The sequence below is a fragment of the Magnolia sinica genome, chromosome 12 (genome assembly GCF_029962835.1).
Source record: "Magnolia sinica isolate HGM2019 chromosome 12, MsV1, whole genome shotgun sequence".
NCBI classification, from domain to species: Eukaryota; Viridiplantae; Streptophyta; class Magnoliopsida; order Magnoliales; family Magnoliaceae; genus Magnolia; species Magnolia sinica.
This window is the reverse complement of record NC_080584.1, coordinates 57,761,734-57,774,050: the sequence shown is the minus strand read 5'-3', so window position 1 is coordinate 57,774,050 and position 12,317 is coordinate 57,761,734. Positions and strand designations below refer to the sequence as shown.

Below are 12,317 nucleotides of genomic sequence, written 5' to 3'. Positions count from 1 at the left end.
TATTTTCAGCCAGAATTTACTGATAATATCTCATGAAAACCCTCAAAAATTTTAAATATCACCCGGAATTGCTGAGAACGAGATTTGTCACTATCGTAAAAGTACGCAGATTGCTCACTAGGTAATCGAATGCCACAAACTGCTGTTCTTCTAAATAAAGAGGGAGCTGCCAGAGCACTTTTGGCTATTATTTTATTTTACTTTTTAAACTTACAATACTTTTGTGAGTAATGCAATGGCTATCAGTTGCCCACTCAGTGAATCTTCTGTTCTCGCCCAATGTTAGCACGGTGGCCATTGTGTGCCGTGTAAAATGTGGGGCCTACTGTGATATATGTATTTTATTCAAAACATTCATTTTACCAACTCATTTTAGGGAAAAAAGCCAAAAATTAACCATATCCAAAGCTCAAGTAGATCACACCATGCAGTGATTTGAACGCGCACTATTGAAAACTTCCTAAATGTAATGAAAGTTTTAAATCAAGTTGATATTTGTGGTTTTCCTTAATCCATGTCCTTGCAACCTTATGAACAGGTAGGAAGACAAATAAACATACACATAGGTTCTAAGAAGGTTTTAATGGTTGACATCATTATTCCTACAGATTCATGTAGTGTTAGTACAATAATTGGGATTTTTACCGGCACTTTCAAGCGCCGCTAAAATCCCATAAAGCGCCGGTATATATAATAGTGGCACTAACCAAGCGCCGTTAAATAGATATGTCGGGAAGGCGCTAGGTGATTTTCCGGCGCTTGTATGAGCGCCGCTAGTTGTTGTTTTCCCAACGCGAATAAGCGCCGGTAAAAGTCGCTCCAAGCACTGGTAAAAGTGGTTTCTAAACACTTTTTCTCACAAAAAAGCACCGTAAAATTTCTACACAAGCGCCGGTAAAGGCTTTTGTATAGATTTGAAAGGCCCTAGCATGCCAGTAAATTTTTTTATATTATATATAATTCAATCGAAACCTATATTTTTTAAATATTTGAAACATAAAAATGATGGCATACAAATAAAACTGAATATTAAACAAAATTTATATTACTAGACAATAAAAAAATTATAATATTTATTATAATAAATTGAAAATGGTTTTGAATATAAATAAATAAATAACAACAACCAGCTCTTCGACTCTAGCAAGGTTTGTGAGTCCATCTTTCATCTCAGTTGGGGTGAGGAAATCTTCTAACGTCATATTGCCTTCATGCACTAGCTAGGTACTTCCTATACGCTAATACTCTCATCATCTACTGTTTCTGAAATACGCAATGACTTGGCTGAGCACCGAGTTCGATGACATGCAACTTCGAAATAAATTGACCGGCATTCATGGTCTTTGATGCAAAGCAAATAAGAGTAGAAGGATTCTCATTTCCAGCAACCTGCATGGGGACAAGTGATAATATTAAAAGTATATAACAGGGAGCCTGTAGTAATCGTGAACCAAGTGAAAGAGGTTGTTCAGATGTATATTTTTACATGTAAAGGGATATTTGTGAAACTCACTTTAAATGTTGCAAAGGCTGCAGCATGTGCTTCTAAAGCTTGACTACGTTGCTAGTCTACGGAAAATAGTTGCATGTTCCCCTTAACAAGTTGTGGCCTCTGGACATACAAATATTCCACAGAATAATCATAAGTGTCGCTTCAACAACATAGCTTACAGATCATAAAGAGCAACATAAAAGAACAAATACAAACTTTCCTGAATGGAATGGATATTAGATTGTAAGAACAAATACAAAGAACAACTGAGAGAGAAATCTTTTCCCACTACAACATTTTCAACAGGAATACATAAATAACACGTTCTTCATAGATATACCTCAGGTGCACCAGGAGCAATGCCAATCATCACTAGAGAAGGAACCATATCAGAACTAAAAAGAGAAAGAAACAGCATGAACTACAAATAATAGTAAAGAAAGCTATGACCTTAAGTCTTCAAATCATTTGCATATAGTGCCACTTCTTAATTCTGCTTTTGACTAAGATACCTTGACATAGCTTCCATTAACTCTGCTTTTGACAGAGAATTGCTTCCACTTCTTAATATTTCTTTCAAAACAAATCGCTAAAATGTTCAAAGATTTTGGAGAGGATGACCTGTTTGATGTGGATAACGAACTTCTAGAGGTTGTTTGCTTTGGGATAATCTTACAATGCTGCAAGGCTTACTTGTATGTATTCTGTTAGCAAACAGAGAATATTAATCAATATTAAATAGACTGTAGACAATTCTGACATTGTTAAATTGAAGGACTAGTAAAACACAAACATATATCAAACACATGGAAAAATAGCCTGCTTCGAAAGGTGTCCATTCATCTCGATAGACCACATCTTCTGAATCAATCGAGTGGTTATAAAAAAACGTTGAGGGCCTCATGCAATATCTAGTAGGTGTTAAATGGTAGGCATCCCCATCCAAACTATTCCTTGCGGTGTGATTCACCTGCATTTTGTATCGACCTTATTTTTGAGTCCCTGCAATAAAAATAGGGGACACACATGATGGATGGATTGGATATCATGAACACATCACAATGGGCCCCACACATTCAAACCTACAAAGCTTTGAAGTGGTTCCAGCCTCAAAAGTTTTAAATGGTCTTTGTAAGTTGTAAACTTGCTCTCTTTTTTCATTATTAAGTGATCATAAGAAATCCACGAAATTCCAGAACGGTCATGTTATTGTATTTGAATCTAATTAGAGTCCTGTGTATCACATGACCATGAGCACAAGAAGCTATGTACCCAAACAATGGAAATCCAAATCCCAATGACATGGATTCCATGATCACTGAAAATGCTGAACCGACTTCTCTGACAGTGAAGACATGGATTCCACCACCCATTTGTTGCTACTTGTACCACCACTCTCACCATCCCTAATTGCCAAAGATGGGCCACTAACCTGATTTGCTTGGCCTTCCTTATTGATTAATGAGGTTATTGCCGCAACGACGACGACTGCAAAGTTCGGGTCCGAAGTGATTCCACTCATGTTTTCCGATAATGACTTCTCTTCTAAGATCTAGGAACTTAAAGACATCTGCATGCCATGGCTCCAAATACACAGAAAATGCACCTACAAGAAGCATAAAGCAATTAGAGATTACACTGTCAACAAAATTTTGGATCAACCCACTTCTCAACCTATGAAAATGCTGAAAATTTCAACATAGCATTGCTGCATTAAAGAAATATGGAAAAAAATGATACAACTCACCTTGATGATCAAGCCTTTCTCTCTCCTCTTTTACCGAGCTTGGGACCAGCAATGCAAATAGTTGCATTGGCGAAGTTAAAAAAGGGGCTTAAGATCCATTTGGTTTGATAAAAAATTATATTCATAAAGATTGATGTGATGACCAAATGGAGCTTAAGACTTATAATACTTACATAAATGTAGTTGTTCTCCTTCGCTTGGCTTCCATCATGTAACACTGCCTCAAAAAACATTCTAAAAAAGGTAAACACCCTCTTAATAATGTTGTAAAGAAACATGGAAAGAACAAGAGTTGCATTGAGTTATAAAGAAAATTGATAAGAACAAAAGTAAATCATGTTGGCTAACTTGTTGATTTAGTTACCCAACCTATCATATGCATTGGATCTTAAGTCAATCTAAATTGCAAAATTAGAGTTAAATACTTTCTATCCAAAACCAATCACACATCAGTTCTAAACCCATTCATAAAACATAAAACATTTAGAGGGCCAAATCACACATCAGTTCTAAACCCATTCATAAAACATAAAACATTTAGAGAGAGAGAGAGATCCTTTCATTTAGCTCAATCCATCTCTCCTTAAACCTACAAAACAAAGCAATAAAAATAAATTAATTAGTACTTGCATTCTTGTACAAGAAATTCTATTGTATATGGAAAAAAAAATCTGACCTTATACATAATAGAGGGCTAAAACAATACTCATTCCAATAACATCCCCAATTATTTTACATCGTCTATAAGGTCTTATTAAAACCTCCTCCCGTACTATTGCCACATGAATTAATACTTCGCAAAAACCAATTCCAAGTTCATGCCCCCTACTTTTGTGAGCGGATCCTTGCTCAAAACAATTCCTTTAGCAATAGTAACCCCGGGTTTGACAATACTTGTAAGAAGAACTCTAGTCACATCCTACAAAATAAAATTCACTATTTGACAAACTGTATTGTATTAAATAAACACTCATCTGTATACCACATATAATTAAGAACACAATAACATCAAAATATAATGAAAGAACTATTCACTTGGTATAAGGAATTACCTCAGCACTAGTGCAACTCGTGGTCTTCCCCTTATTCGTCGAGTGTTTCTATAAATGATAAATTAATATCAATCATTATATATCAACTAAACTATATATAATCTAGGACATAGTGCATATGTAAATAAATACATGTATATAATATAATTACCCGAGAGATCACCTAATGGCTTGATGATGAGGACGATTGGTTCATATTAGAACTAGCTGCAGCACCAAATATTGTGGGTGGGTTATTGTTTGTATTATTCATAGTGGATATCAATTTCATCAGAGTTTCTTTTAAGGAAGAAATTTCAGTATCTCTTGTGGATGAGATTTTAACCATAGTTTCTTTAATGGATGACATTTCAGCTTCTCTTGAGGATGAGAGTGCAAGTATATTTTCTTTAAGAGAGACTATATCAGCATGTAGTTCCTCATATCTTTCATCTCTCCTCTGATCAATGGAAGCCATCCTTTGTTGGCTGGATGTTGCACCCCATAAATCAGATGGAGATGGTCCTAACCCATAAGTGCGGACACGACCATACTTGTCCTCTCCCATGACTTGAGATAATAGATCATTCATTGCCGTGCTACTCTGTGAGGCCCCGGGTTGTTGAGATATTTCTTCATTAAGTTTTGTCTGCAATAATAATTATCACATGGTAACAGTTAATGTGTAAATACTCTAGCTACTGCTACACATTTATATGGAGCTCTTCTTGCATGTAAATACATTAACATACCATTACTACTGATGAGGCCTCATCCACAGGCTTTCCATCTTTGCATGTATGAGTTAAGATAAACATATCTGCCTAGCTCAGATCCTCCCCATTAGCCATTTTCCTCTATTAATATGTAAACAAGTTATATAATACAAATATACTAACATGGTTGGTTAGGTTATTAATAAAATTTACTTCTTCCTCGCGTATTCGCGCAAAACTCTTCGAGCCTGCCGCGTGGTTAATCAATTGTTTCTTCTAATTCTCTTTATTTATTTTTTTGAACAAGCCTATATGTGACACACTGACAGAGTAAATTATAAGATATCAACAAAAGATTTTGTATAATTCTATAATTGAATGAGGCATACCTTCCCCTCTTTAGAGTTTCAAAACTGAACGAGAGTCTTCCATTGATCCTCTTGAACCCACTCATCAAGATCTGTGAGCCGCTCCTCATCAGTCTCATGAGAAGAGTAGTAGAGTTTCTTTAGCTTGCCCTTCCATTCCCTCCATTTTTTACCAAGTGACTTCAGTACCCAAGCCTTAATATTACCGTCAAACTCAAACTTGGACTGCATCACATGTTAAAAGCAGACAATCACATAATGAACAAAAAAAAAAAAACTAAAAAAAAAGCATCGTAACCATTACCATGACAAGCCCCCACATATCATCTTTATTCACATTTGGCACCACCCTCCAATCATTAAATGTAAGGGGAGCATATTCCCCATTGCGTGCTATTGTCCCTATGAATTTGTCAACTTACTAGCACTATCACAATCAGGCTGCCCTAGATCGTTGATGGAAATAGAAATTTGTTGACCTTCACGCATTTTCCAAACATCAAAGGATCGTGTGGGGCCTTGAGTCTTTGTTTTCTTGGATGTTGAATCTGTTGAAAAAAATCATAATGGTACATACAAAATTAATTAACAAAAGCAAATTACATGGTAAAACACATATTGTCCACGGGAGAAGAACACATTTGGTTATACCACTAGTAGCCTGAGGTAGTTGAGGTTGGGTATGACCAACATTAGTTTGGGGCAGCTGAGGCTGGCTAGTACTATCAGTCATAGGGCCTTCAGATTGCCTAACCCTGCGTCTAGTACTCATGTTTAACACCTGTATATATCTAGCAATATGACAATATGATAATCAAATATTTTTCATTTAAATGGAGATTCATAAAATGAACAACTTGATTTGTGGACAGTTGCATATTATACAAGCCATACAAATTGTGAATCCCCATTATCAATGGAACATATTCCAAAATCATCATATCAAGCTAAAACAGAAGCACATATTCTAAAATCATCATATCAAGCTAAAACATATTCTAAAATCATCATATGGAAAAAGACATGTGAATTTCTCTTTCATACTTTAGGAGAATCTAGTGTATAAGAAATCAATTATTGTACATAATGTCAATTCCATCACGATCAGAAAACTCAGTATCATCTGTTTGGTCATCTACCATTGTCTGGGTGGGTCGTAAAGGTGTGATAATTGTTGTACCATCGATATTGTCATTTCCCAACTATCAATGTCATCACTCGAATCCTCCAAACTTTGATCATTGCATGGCGAGCTCCCCAAGTATGCATCAATATCATCTGCAAACTCCTCCCCATGCATCTCAAACAAGTCCATAGGTTTTGCCCTCATCACAACATGCCAATCCTTCTCGACAGGGCCTTGCACATAGAACACCTACTCAACTTGAGATGCAAACACAAACGGTTCATCAGACAATTGTCAACCAGAATGCAATAACTGTTTCAAATTCACGAGCGTGAACCCCAACCCATCCTTCCTGACACCCCTGCCCTGAGATAGAACATCAAACCAATCACACCTAAATAATACAACTTTTCGATCACCACAACTTTCCGATCTTGCATTTGATTCCCATGTCAAGTATCCACATAATGTGAGGATATTTGATATTAGAAATAAATATAAGAAACGTAACCAGAAAGAAAAGGACAGATACAACGCAGAATTAGCATGCGCATTTAAATCAGGGAACCGAAAGCATTCTAATCTATCCAACCTTGAATTATCCAAACGTGGGACAATTTAAGAATTTTTATGCCTCCAAAAGTACACTATATCTATGCTTGGCCACATAAAAATTTCCAAATGGGCAACTGATTGTCATATACTTAAACAATTACATAATCAATCACAATTGACATTCATCATCTAGCTAAATAATAACAGAATGAATTTTAAACTAAAGAAATGAATTTTGTTTTGATAACTTGACATTCAACCAACTCTATATAATAACTTGCAGCTTAACCTACTGGGAACCGTTATACACCGTAATATCTTACGACAGAGCGGGTTCTGAGGAGTTAAAAGTTGGGCCTCTAGGAAAACATATAAATAAAGCGACAAAAATATAAATTAAGCAAGATCAATTATTTATGGAAGAGATTGATGAATAATACCTGGCAAACAAATGGAAAGAAACCCGCTAACTTACTTTGTAAAGCTATGTAGGAAGATATTGTTTGCATTGGTTCTAAGAATCAAAGATATACAATTTGGAAGATCATGTTGAATTTCATCCGAAAAGGGAAAAAAAATCTATAGCTGAAATTCTAGAAGATACTAATATAGAACTTGGAAATTTGTTTGGAAATTTAACATATGGACAACAACTTTCAGTTTTGCTCTCCATTGAGCACCAAAAATGACAGAACAACAAATAGAGAATTGTAGTAATACCCATTAAAAGGATGCTAATCAGTTGACAGTCCTTTTTTAAGTCTTGAGTAAATCAATGTGAAGCTTTAAAGATTCTCTTTACTTGCATAAATTGCAGTTTTCTATTTTAATGTTGATTTTTGGATTAAGACTGACTCTTTGCAAGTAAATAACGGTGCTAACCATCAAGCTATATATAATAACAGTGCTAACTATTAAATATGGATGTCTCACACAATGCAAGAATGCTACATATACAGCGGCAAATACAAATAGCAAGCTGATTGACACCAAGAAAAAGGTCAAGATATGTAGTGTTTGATCTTTGGCATATGAAGATGCATCCCATAAAAGCGAAGAGCACTGAAGATGCAGCAAGGAGCGACATAATAGTGGAGAGCAGCAACTTCCAGCAGCAATCCAGAGCTTAAAACGGAGCAGGGGAGAGTAGCAACTTGTAGCAGCAAACCAGAGATCAAAACAGAGTAGGGACAACTGCTGGAGGGGCTGAAACTGAGGCAGATGGGGCCAGGGCACAGGTTCATCCCATGCCTTCTTATGGAAACTCTTGACTTTTTTTTCTTTTTTTTTTTTAAAAAAAAAACAACAAACCTAGTAAATTAAAAAAGTGTAGAAAGATCTCTCTACACCATTTTATTTATAATATTGCGGGTGAAAGAACCACTCTAATAATACAATCCAGGCCCACTTAATCTAGTCAAAAAAAGATCCACAAATATATTATAAATAAATAAATAAAATTGCAGTAAATAACAAAAAAGATGGAACCTGAAAGGAAAAAAATGTTTCATATCATGCAAAAGTCCTGAAGCACATGCCAGGATTCCATTGATTGGCATTCTTACCAGCACATAGATTCCAAAAACTAAAAAGAATGTTCCAAGTAACCCAGAAACTCATTGGATCGTGACCTCTTCATCCAAATAAAATCCACACATTCAAAGATGTGAGTGGTTCAGAAAAATGGGAAGAGGTATTGCATAAATAAGATGTTCTTCATGTTCAATACTTAAAAGGTGGAAATAATACTGATAATAGTACTCACAACAAACTATGACAGTCTACCTTCTAATAACTGAGATGCCGCATAGCCTTTTACAAAAATCCACCCCAGTATACACTGATCCTGCATTCAATAAGAAAAATAAATAATAATAATAATGTTACAAAAGTGTTCTCCCTGTAAATCAAATAGTGCACATATCTACTACCATTTGACTTTCTGTAAGACATACTTGCCATATTAAAAACATCCTCTGAGGAGAAAAAAATTCCAAACATATTTCTTTAATGTAGAACACTTGGATTTTGAAATGGAAATGCTATTGACATTTTACTTCTCCAAAGGAAAATTCCCTAGACAGATTTTTATTTTTTATTTTTTTTTTACTTTTTAAATAGCCATAACAGCCGATATGGCCATTATCATAACAACAATTATAGTGGTTGTTACCGTTACCGTTCCATGCATGTATGATCATATCTCTTAAGGAAGGGGTTGAATAAATGTTTCTGAAGATGACTCTTCTTACCTTAAAATTATTATTTTTTTTTTTTTAAAAAAGAAAGAAAGCAAGAAAAAAAAAAAGAAGAAGAACACACACGCATGGACAGAAGGGGAATGGATATTTGTTTTTGGTTGGTAGACTCTATTGTATTTTGGGTTTCTACTAGTTTGGGGCAGCAGAGTTTATCTTCTGTACTAGTTGGCTGGGTGATGTTGGTAGTAGGAGTTGGTTCTTTAGGCTTCTGTACTTCAGTTGCTGGATCATTTGAATCAACCATGCTGTGCTAGCAGCTGTATATTTGAGATAATGTCAGCTATGCTAGCAACCGTCCTTCAACTGTTAATTACAAAATTATAACAATCAACTACAAGAAATCTTTATTATAAGACTTGATAGGTCAAAAATAATTTCTTAATATGAAACTTGCAGATGTTGTTATTTTAGGGAAGAAAAACATTCAACATTCATCTTTATTATATTGCTTTGATACATGTCATGCACACAGGAAGACTAACGAAGAAGAATGATTTGTTTTCCAGAATGGACTATCTGTTGGTGATTCGTCTCAAATCCTAAAACAGTTTCAACAAAAATAATGGACAAGATACAGACAGGAACAATATATGAAGGTTTTAGCTAATACTATAAGCCCCGTATCCTAGACTGTACCATTCCATAGACTTCCGCAGTCTTCCCGGTTGAATTTCGGCAACCTTCTACCCTTAACCAGTATTTGCGTGCGACCCTGATTCTCATGCCGTCAACCCGAGTCGACTCAACCCAAGACTTGTACCATAGCGACCGCACCATCGCCGCGATTCCGATGCCGCGGCTCGCTCCCCGAGGCGATACCCTGGTCGGGAGATGTGGGCCAGTGTTCGGTGCGAGGAAAACGCCGCGCGTTGCAAAAGCCAAGAGAATCTCTACAAGATGTCACCTCAATCAATCAATCAATCTATCCCATCATGTCAAGTACACATCACCTTTCACCATTTCCCAAGCAAGCCCCAAAGTCAAAAAGTTCTTATACAAGCCTTACTTTTCTTACAACTTTTGCCACAAAAGTCAAAAAGGGCTCGTACACCCATCACTCACCACATCAACACATATATCACCCATCCCTCTCTCCTTACAAGTCTCTCTCTCTCATTTTCAAAGTCATTCCTAAGCAACTAAGAGCCTCACGTCCAAGCCCTCCCATGGTGAGAAAAATGCATGTGTGAGGCCCACCTTTTCATCCCTAGATCTCCCATCCTAGCCATTCATTTCTCATCTTCCTCCATCAAAGAGAAGCACAAGGAGCTAAGGAAGCCAAGGGAGCAAGAAGATCAAGCGGTGGGTGCTTTGATAGGGTAGTTTTAATGTTTTTAAGATGGGTCAAGTGAGGCCAACCGATCAATGGTTTGGATCTCACTTTGGACCCTAAGATGTGGCCGATGACCCACTTGGATCATCATGATCATTCCATGATGGGGCCATTCTCCATGTACCCCATCATGATGTTTATTTTCCTTACATACTTAGGGTCATCTAGACCGTCTAATTTAGTGGAGAAGGGATCTCCACCATTGGATTTTGATTTAATGGGTCATATGTAATGGGACCCACTTGATGTATGATTTAGTGCAAGAGAGGGCCCATAGTGCCGGGGTCCCTCCATCACGTGGGTCCCACTCTATATCTCTCTCTCCCTTTTATGTTTTTTTTTGTGATGATAATGAGGTTGTGTGGCCCACTTAAATGGACCCCACCATGAAGTAAGTAATTTATCCAAGCTGTCTATGAGTGGGGCCCACCTTATATGTACTGTACCCACACCATCCTTCATGAGGTGGCCCACCTAAGCAGGGCCCACCTCTAATGTATTGCTAAGTCCAGCGTCAAGGGATGCTGGACGTTTGTTGGAAACCACAAATATTAGCTTGGTTCCAAGCCAATGGGGGAGGCCCACTTATTTTGGCCCCACCTTGATGTATGTCTTCAATCCATGCCGTCCATTCCGTTCCCAACCTCATTTTAGGCGTTGAACCGAAAAATGGTGTCAACCTAAGGTCCTGGCGGGCCATACCGTAGCAAATGAAGGTTTTCACCACTGAAACCTTCTCTAATATTTTTATACGCTGAAATATGCCCAATATTGGACTTCTTTTGCTTGTTTGGAGCCATGGAGGGCCATTGGACGGAGTGGATTCTCTAGATGTGGACCCCACCTGTGAAAAACCATAGGAATCAGAAAAACAATATATATATATATATATGCACCAGCAGACGGAGGGACTGGCGGACGGCCAGTAACCCACGGCTGTAGCCATGGGCCCCACCTTGATGTTTATTTGTCATCCAATCCATTCATATGGTGGGCCCTCAGGGCAGTGGACCACCCTCCAAATTTCAGGTCCATCCAAGACTCAGGTGGCCCACATTATAAGAAACAGTGTGAATTGAACTCTACCATTGAAACCCCTTTTAGGTCCACAGAAGTTTAGGATCAATATGAAATTTGTTTTTTCACTTCAATCCAGGTCTGCGTGACCTTCTCAACAGGTTGGATGGCGTATCAACATTATGGTGGGCCCCACATGGAGCCCACAGTGATATGTGTTTTATTGCCACCGTCCAGGCAGACAGTGGAGCCCGCTGTGATGTTTGTGTTCTATCCCCACCGTCCAGGGACGGTGGGCGTGTTTGTGTGCGTGTGCGTGTGTGTGGGTGTGTGTGTGTGTGTGTATATATATATATATAATATTATATTATATATATAATATTGTATATACTATATATAAAATATATATTATATTATATAAAATATGTGATGGTTGGCCTTCATGTGGACCCCCCACCATGAGGCAGGTGCTACATCCAACCCGTCCATCCATTTTAAAAAGGTCATTTTATGGCATGGGCTTAGAGAATGGGCCAGTTCCATAGTCCAAGTGGACCCCAACTTGGCATGTTGTAAGGCCCATTAGATGCATTTATGGCCCATGGGTTAAGGCCCATTAAGATGTATTGGGGCCTATGGGTTGAGGCCCATTTGATGTACATATAAGGCCC

General features: G+C 37.4%; 2 long non-coding RNA genes across 2 annotated transcripts; both read right to left on the bottom strand.

The window, feature by feature from the left end:
* Nucleotides 1-959: 959 nt before the first annotated feature.
* On the bottom strand, nucleotides 960-1,868 carry LOC131220538 (uncharacterized). Its single transcript, XR_009158673.1, has 3 exons — nucleotides 1,833-1,868; nucleotides 1,514-1,612; nucleotides 960-1,389 (listed from the first exon to the last, which is right to left on the bottom strand). It is a non-coding gene; the product is annotated as an uncharacterized LOC131220538 (long non-coding RNA).
* A 2,098-nt stretch (nucleotides 1,869-3,966) lies between these two features.
* On the bottom strand, nucleotides 3,967-5,714 carry LOC131220537 (uncharacterized). The gene is made up of 5 exons (XR_009158672.1): nucleotides 5,200-5,714; nucleotides 5,023-5,127; nucleotides 4,443-4,919; nucleotides 4,292-4,339; nucleotides 3,967-4,158 (listed from the first exon to the last, which is right to left on the bottom strand). It is a non-coding gene; the product is annotated as an uncharacterized LOC131220537 (long non-coding RNA).
* Nucleotides 5,715-12,317: the final 6,603 nt, after the last annotated feature.